At 37.5% G+C, this 8,653-nt stretch overlaps 1 pseudogene; it reads left to right on the top strand.

Moving 5' to 3' along the window:
* The first annotated feature begins 3,835 nt into the window (after positions 1-3,835).
* On the top strand, positions 3,836-5,015 carry LOC101959939 (large ribosomal subunit protein uL3-like; annotated as a pseudogene).
* The last annotated feature ends 3,638 nt before the right edge of the window (positions 5,016-8,653 follow it).

The raw sequence follows: 8,653 nt of genomic DNA, 5'->3' as shown, positions 1-8,653 counted from the left end.
TGTAGATGCTTTTTGGCCAGGGATTTAACCTGAATAAGTCCCCCCTCCGTTTCTTGTACTTACTAACAACAAATGCTGGAGTTAGTTCTCTTGTTGTCTCTGAAGAAAATGTTATAGACTCTAATCATCAGATAATATGACAAATCTTAAAATGAATTTTCCATTCAAAATATAAGCCAAAGTACTTAGTGTAACACCTGCTGACCTTTTGTATCATCTACTTCTTTTTTGGAAACTTTGCCTCTGGTTCTAAAGGTAACTGCCCTCGGTGTTTCATTAATAACAGTTTCCTCCACAGATTGCAAGGTAGCACTGAAGGTCAAATGATAATGAACTTTTGGTGCCTCCAAAGGCAGAGGCAGAGGGCAACTGTTGAGAGGGGTGTTCCACAACCTTGCCCTCTCAGAATTTGATTTATAAGTATGATCTTCACAGTATTGGCCAACAATATCCTGGTCACTCTCTGCGTCATTCCCAGCAAGAAAAACAAGCCTAGCTTGCCTAAATATTATCAGTTGTGCTAAGATTAAATAAAACTTATTGACAGAGTAATCAGCTCCATAATCAAGCCAATGCTGATAGGGACAAAGTGTCATATGAAGTGTTTTTTTTTTTTTTCATGTCCCCATAATATCCACTCTGAATTTTAGAAAGGACAGTAACTGAGGATGGGTAGGGACAAGGAGAGAATCCTATATATCATATGGGATCCAAGTCTCCAACTCTTTTCCTCAGGAATGAAAGGATTTTAGAGATTAAGTTTAGTACTGTTCTGTCTTGAGCTCTTAAGTCTGTCCCCTTAAGTAAAATACCAATCTTGAAATAAACAAAATGCCTTCTAGGTCATGGCTAAATTTAACACTTAGAATTGACTCAACACTGCCTCCTTGCTGAAACAAAAGACTCACAGAGTCTAATACCACACAATCAGGTAGGCAGCCTGGCAAAGTGGCTAGGGAATGGGCAGTAAGGGTCAGAAGAGAAAGGTGCTAGCATTCTCATTGCTTCCTGACTTCCTTAAAACGATCTGTTCAAGCATTCTGCCTACTATATTCCTTCTGACTTGTTTCCCTCTTCTCACAAGAACTGGAAAACAGGAACTAAGAGCCCACACAGCAACAGCTGTATCTGTAATGAATTTCTTTAGATATACACTCTTGGAAATCTGAAACCTTCAGGGCTGTTCCAGAACATAAGAGGCAGGACAGCAGTGGGCACTGCCTGGTTCTCTAAGCAAATTCATACCAGCTTATTTTACTCAGTCTTGCCCCTACAAATACCCAGGAGGTCTACTAAACTTAAGAACAAGTCAGAAGAGGGAAGAGTTTACACTTTTTGCACTCAAGTACATAATGCTTTGGGGATGGTTATATTTGGGCCTATGCTGTCACTAAGGGTAGGGTATTATTTGGAAACTGAGTTGTAGGCTGAACAAATATTTCTTTTAAAAAACAAAGTTTTTTATAGGTATGGTGGTACATGTCTCTAATCCCAGCTACTCAGGAAACTGAAGCAGGAGGATCAAAAATTGGAGGTTAGCCTTGGTAATTTAGAGAGACCCTGTCTAAAAATAAAAATAATTATTTCTCCATTTTTGTAGGATTTTCTTTTTAATCCTATGGACAAAACACTTTTCTTTACTGAATTCTTTTAATTCTGGAGAAAAATAGGTCTTTTTCAACAAAAATCTTTGTAATATAATTGATAAATGACTGTCAATTTCTTTAAAAAAAGGGGGGGCTGTGGATGTAGCTCAGTGGTAGAATGCTTGTCTTGCATGTGTGATGTCCTGGGTTCAAGTTCAGTTCTGGGGGAAAAATACTATAAAAGATCTGTTCAAGGGGCTAGGGTTGTGGCTCAGTGGTAAAGCGCTTGCCTAGCATGTGTGAGGCACTGGGTTTAATTCTCAGCACTGCATATAAATAAATAAATTAAATAAAGGTCCATCAACAAGTAAAAATACATATACAATTTTTTTTAAAAAAGAAAGAAATCCACTCAAGCGTTGTAGTGTGGCCAGGTGTGGTGGTACATGCCTTTAATCCCACTGGCTCAGGAGGCTAAGGCAGTAGGATGCAAAGTTCAAAGCCAGCCTTAGCATCTTAGCAAGGCTCTAAGCAACTCAGTGAGACCCCATCTCTATATAAGATATAACAAAAGGTCTAGGATGTAACTCAGTGGTTAAGTGCCCCTGGATTCAATCCCTGGTACCAAAAGGAAAGAAAAGAGTCATAGTGTGGCTAAATAATGGGCGGTAAGAGCCCCACTCAGGAGTTATTTTTCTCCCACTGTAATAAGGATTATCTTGATGATGAACTTGTTTGCTGACCAACCTCTATGCCAAAATTAACTAGCTTATATCCTGGTTGAGTCTCGATGAAATCCTATCTCCTTGATTCTCTACCTCCCTCCCTTATGTATGACCCCTTTCCCAACTTACACACATGGAACTGGACCAAGCGAGGATTCTTGCTTCCTGTCTCATAGAAAGGCATATCTGAGTCCTGGAATGGACGAAGTCTAAGGTTAGTTCTTGAACTGGGAACCCACCTATGCATGACTTTATTTAAAGTTACTGAGCTGGGCATGGTGATGTGTGCCTATAAATTCCCAGCTACTGGGGAGCCTGAAGCAGGAGGATCACGAGATTAAAGGCCAGCCTCAACAATTTAGTGAGACCTTGTCTCAAAATAAAAAGAACCAGGGATTTAAATCAGTGGTAAAGCATCTCTGGGTTCACATTTCCTAAGGATGGGTGGCAGGGGGAGGTGCTGAGATTTTTAACAGATATCAACAGGATTCAGAACTTTTGATGGTTTCATCTAAGTGTTGATTGCAATGAATTTCCAGGGCATCATTTAGAAAGTGTTGTGCTGTAAAGTTTTTGTACTTTACTTTAGAAACAGTATAGCATAATGGTTAAAAGCATGGCCTCTGGAACTGAATTTCTTCTGTATGCCTCAGTTTCCTCATCTATAACATGAGGATAATAATTCTACACCATGGTTTTGTCATGAAGATTAAATGAATTCATATAATTAAGTGATTTCATGTAAAACTCTTTAAACTATATCTGATACTTAATAAAACTTCAATAAGTATTTGAGCTTCCCACTTCTCCTCCTCCTCCTCTTCCTCCTTATCCTCATCATCATCACGAATATTGTTTCCAAGCACTTGGCTTTGATACTTATTTATTTTTTTAAATGAATGATAAGCCACATAGGGTTGGGCCTGAAATAAAATTGTAACTTTGCTTCTTACTAGTTTTGAAACTCTGAGTAAATTACTTATATGTCAGTTTTGGTATTCCTACCTGTAAATTGTAATACATATATGTGTTTTATATATATATATATATATATATGTGTGTGTGTAATATACATGTATATATGCATATATATATAATATACATGTTTATATGTATATATGTGTGTATAATATACATGTATATGTAGACAGGGGGATATACACATAGTTGAAGAAACTACGATTATTGTCACAGATATTACATTTACTGCCTAACTGTGGTGTAATAGGCTAACTCTCTTTGAAATCTATCTGATCTGGCCTCTTTCAGTCATGTGCTTCAAAATATTTTTTAAATGAAAAAGAAAGCAGATAAGACAATTTTTAAAGTATCTAAAATCCTTAAAAAAAATAAAGAAAAGAAAAGAAAAACTTTGTAGATATCTGTAAATTCCCAAAGCAATTTAAAGGTAACAAGACCATATAATTAATTAATTTGCAAGTGTGTTAATACTAGCCCTTTGTATTCTATACTGCCTTTTTCTGAAGAATAAAAAGTGTTTTAGAGCCTTATCTATGGGCTTTGATGTCTCATAGGAAGTTCTTTGCTCCCAGATGTGGATCCTTGGGCTTCTTTACTTGGCAGTGCAGCATCAGGCACCATGGAAAGGTAAGGAGATTCCCCTTAGAAGATGGACCATTCCAAGTCCATCCACCCCACAGCCTTTTGGGGCTTCAAGGTTGGCATGACTCACATTGTATGCCAGGATCCAAAGTGAACAAGAAGGAAGATGTAAAGACTGTGACCACTGTGGAGACGCCACGTGGGGCAATTGTAGGAACTGTGTGTTCTATGGAAACCTCTGGAGGCCTCAGGACCTACAAGACCATCTTTGCAGAGTACATTAGTGCACACGATCACTTACATAAGAACTGGCATAGACCTAAGAAGAAGGCCTTCACCAAATTCTGCAAGAAATGGCAGGATGACAGGGACAAGAAGCAGCTAAAGAAGGACTTTAGCAGCTTGAAGTACTGCCAGATCATCTGCATTATTGCCCACCCTCAAGTGTACCTGCTTACTATATGCCAGAGGTCCACCTGATGGAGATCCAGGTGATTAAGGGATATTGTGGCCCATAAACTTGACTGATTTCAGGAGAGGCTGGAGCAGCATGTCCCAATGAACCAGGTGCTTGGGCAGGATAAGATAATCAATGTCACTGGGGTTACCAAAGGCAAACGCTACAAAGGAGTCACCAGTCACTGGCACATCAAGAAACTGCCCCATAAGACCCACTGAGGGTTGTGCTAGATTGCCTTATTGGAGCATGACACCCTGCCCATATGGCCTTCTCTATGGCAAAGGTTAGACAGAAGGCTACTGTCACCACACTGAGATCAACAAGATCTACAAGAATGATCAAGGCTGCCTTTTGAGGACAGCAAACTGATGAAGAACAATGCCTCCACTGACGATACTTGTCTGAAAAGAGCATCAACCCTCTGGATGGTTTTATCCACAATGGTGAAGTGACCTGATGACTTTGTCATCCTGAAAGCTGTGTGGTGGGATCCAAAAAGCAGTTGCTCACCTTCTATATGTCCTTGCTGATAAGGCACAGAACTAAAGAAGATCAACCTTAAGTTCATGGTCACCAATTCCAAGTTTGGCCACAGCCAATTCTAGACAATGGAGGAGAAAAAAAAAAGTGTTCATGGGACCACTTTAAAAAGACAGGATTGAGAAGGAAGAAGGTGCTTAATGTCAGGGACAGGTTGTGCAGTTGGCAGGATCTTAATAAAAGTTGTTTTCCAGTGGGGGAGAAAAAGTGTTTTTGAAACACAATTCCACTCTACTCAGAACAGCAGAGTAGCTGTCATCTCTACTCAAAAACAAAAACAAAAAACACAAAGAAATAAATGGAGGGCTGGGGTTGTAGCTCAGCATTAGAGAGCTTGCCTAGCACGTGCGAGGCCCTGGGTTCGATCCTCAGCAACACATAAAAATAAATAAATAAAGATATTGTGTCCAACTAAAAAATAAATATTTAAAAAAGAGAGAAAGAAATGGATTACCTGAGCAAAAAAGCAAATGAAGACACTCCAATTCACAAAAGAATGGGAAAGCCATAGGCCTTAAAGTCAGAAAAGATCTCCCCCTCCTTGCCCTGCTCCCTAAACCATCTATCACAGATAGTGTCTTGCTGCTAAAGCAAAGTCTTAAGCTCTATCCCCCTAAATTGTGATGTCCTTTGCAGGGGAAGGGCTGTCCTGAAATCCCTGGCTTTGGTACAAGATGAATATTAATGAAGAAATAATGAAAGAAACAAATTCAATGTGTTTGCCAAGAACACACTGTCTTTAAAACATGTGAAAAATGGTTTAGAACAATGTAGCATATTGTCAATCTTGCCCAAAACCAGCAGGATTTATTTTTAACACTTTTAACATCCAGCAGTAGAGGGCAGCACTATCCTTCTTTTTCAAAATGCTAAGCCCCTGACAGTTGTATCTGTGTGTTAGCTTTAACCCGACACCCTTTGGGGGTAGGGTTGGGAGTGGAGAGGAACAGAGGCTTTTTCTTATTGTTTGGGTGATATTGTAGAAATAATTTCAGAGCTTATATTGCCTCGAAGTGGTAGAAAAGATAATTGGTGAAAAGCACAGGTTTTAGTTGTCCCGCTGACTCTGGATATGGTTTCTACAAAGGTAAACAGAAGCTTGACCCTGGGTAATCAGATAGGGTTATTGTGTGAACACACCTCATGTTCCTGTACTTTCTGGATAGAAGTCAACCTATGAAGTAGCAGGATGTGGTTTTTTAAATGTGTGTAAGGCATGTGGGCTTAGCCCCAATGACTGCTTCTGAATTCTTACTATCTTTATTCTGATCCATGTGTTCCTTTCTGACATACCTGGGTCAGATCAGAACTATCTCAAAAATAGCACATATGTTACGATTTTGAAGAATGATGTCAGACATTATGAGTAAGGAACATCTAACAACAAAAGGGCAATGCGTAAAGCAGTGGAATTGAATACTTTTATGCTAGTCCTCACTGTATCACAGTGTGATTGGAGAAAAAAAAAAATTGTGATTTTTGTACTAAAAGTCACTCCATGCTCTAAGGCAGGAAGATAGAGAAGAATGAATTATTCTAATTGTAGCAAATATATAACCAAATATTCCCAGTGCATTTGGGTTCTATACTAGCCCTGAAAATGTTTCTGGCAGCAAAACTTCAATGCCAATTTAAACAAATCTCACCAGGAATAAGAGCTGAAAAACAATGAGACTAGTTCCCAGTTCTACTGTGTAAACTTGAGTAAATGACAGTCTCTGAACCTTTGTTTGCTACTCTGTTAAACAAAGATAATATCTCCTAAATGTATTAAAAGGATCCCTTTAGAAAATGCATATTAAAATGCTTCAAAGTCCATTTAAATAATTAACAAATATTTATATCATTATAGCCCAAAGAGAGTCCTGTCTACTCCTAAATTCCCCCCTTGTTTGGTATCATTATGTTGCCTGCGGTTGTCAGTTACTTGTTGTGTGCACTTAACTTTTCTTTCAACTTAATTGCTAGTTTCTTAAGACCTAAAATCATCAGCTACATTTCTTGATATCCAGTAACAAGATACATAATAGAACTCAAAAATTTGTGGACTGATTTAAAAACAGACAACAGTGCAGCCCAGCATGATGGTGCACACCTGTAATCCCAGAAACCTGGAGGCCGAGGTAGGAGTATCACAAGCTCAAGGCCAACCTCAGCAACTTAGCAAGGCTCTGAGCAACTTAGCTAGACCCTGCCTCAAAATTAAAAAAAAAAAAAAAAAAGGATGGGGATGTGGCTCAGTGTTTGAGTGCCCCTGGGTTCAATCCCCAGTACAAAACAACAACAACAAAAAGCACTATAATGCATATTTAACTTTTTTTAAAAAATTGTAGTAAAAAACACATATTTACCATTGTACCCACTTTAAGAGTACAGTATAGGAGTGTTAATCATATGCACATTGTTGTGTATCAGATCTCTAGAACTTTTTCATCCAGAATTAACTCTTCAGTAACTGGACCACTGCTTTCCACATCACTAGTCCCTGCTTTCCAAAGAGTTTCACTGATGGAACAAAACAAGAAAAGAATATAGGACTTTTACTGGGTAGCAGGGGATATGTGGAGCTAGGTCATCAAAACACTTTCACTCTTTTAGTTCCTTCTCCCTTCATAGAGGTTCTGCCCACCTCCAGACTACAGAGAAGAAAGTACTCTTGGGATCTCAGGAAAGGAGGTGCCTCTATAAAATGCTTTCATGCACTATTTATGTCTAGCATACAATTAAACATTTATGAGAAGGAAACCATTAGGTTTGAAATATAAACTTGCTTGCCAATCATTTGATTTTCATAATATCTGACTTCTGTTAATTACTGAAAACAATGGATTTTTAAAAATCATTACTGCTATCAAAGTAGCATTTTTATTTAGCTAGTGTATACGAGGACTGGATTGCAAAGAGAAACTTCCCTTGCCCCCAAAAAAGATGCACTGGCTCTAGATATATGTGTTTTTGGAATTTTCTGAGTATGGCATGACCATATTTAACTTTCAATAAGTGTTTTTAGAAACAATGTCCCTTTTCAACGTAGGCCTTCTTCTAATAGTATAACTATGAATTATGTCAAATTCATTTGAGATTTTAAAAAAACTGGCTTTTCCTTTGCAACAAGCACAAGAATAAACTCTAGATGGACAGAAGATTTAAATACTTTAAGTTACAAACAAAATACAGAAAGTAATGGAGATTTTTTTAGACATGGTATTAAGTTAGAATAGACTTTTCTAATCATGACTCAATCTCAGAAACCATAAAGAAAAAAAATTGACTTTGTATGGTGATAGACATCATAAATAAAAATTTGCAAATAACAATAATTTGGGAAAGTACTTTCAACATTCTTATCAGTCACATCTATTATATAGTAGCATCATTGCATTGTTAGAAAAACGAGTTAAGGATATAAATCAATCAATCATAAATACAACTGGGCAATAAATGTGCTCAAAATCATCCTCATTATTAAATTGAAATCATACCAATGTATCAATTTTCCCACCAGACTGGCAAATATTTTGAATATTGATAAAAATTATATTTAAGGGAAAGAATACTGAAACACATTTTTGGGAAGAATGACAATTGGTAAAGCCTTTTCTTAGAGTGTATTTTGACAGTATCAGTCAAAATGCATATGCCATTTAAACAAGGAATTTCTACCCTAAGAATCCATCCTAAAGAAATTTGTACAAGTTTACAAAAATATATAGGTATATAGTTATGCATTGTGGAATCGCTTTAATAGAAAAATAATAGACAACTATTCTTTTTATAAA

Source organism: Ictidomys tridecemlineatus, chromosome 1, assembly GCF_052094955.1.
Source record: "Ictidomys tridecemlineatus isolate mIctTri1 chromosome 1, mIctTri1.hap1, whole genome shotgun sequence".
Classification (NCBI taxonomy): Eukaryota; Metazoa; Chordata; class Mammalia; order Rodentia; family Sciuridae; genus Ictidomys; species Ictidomys tridecemlineatus.
The sequence above is the reverse complement of the archived record's forward strand: the minus strand, read 5'-3'. Positions and strand labels throughout refer to the sequence as shown.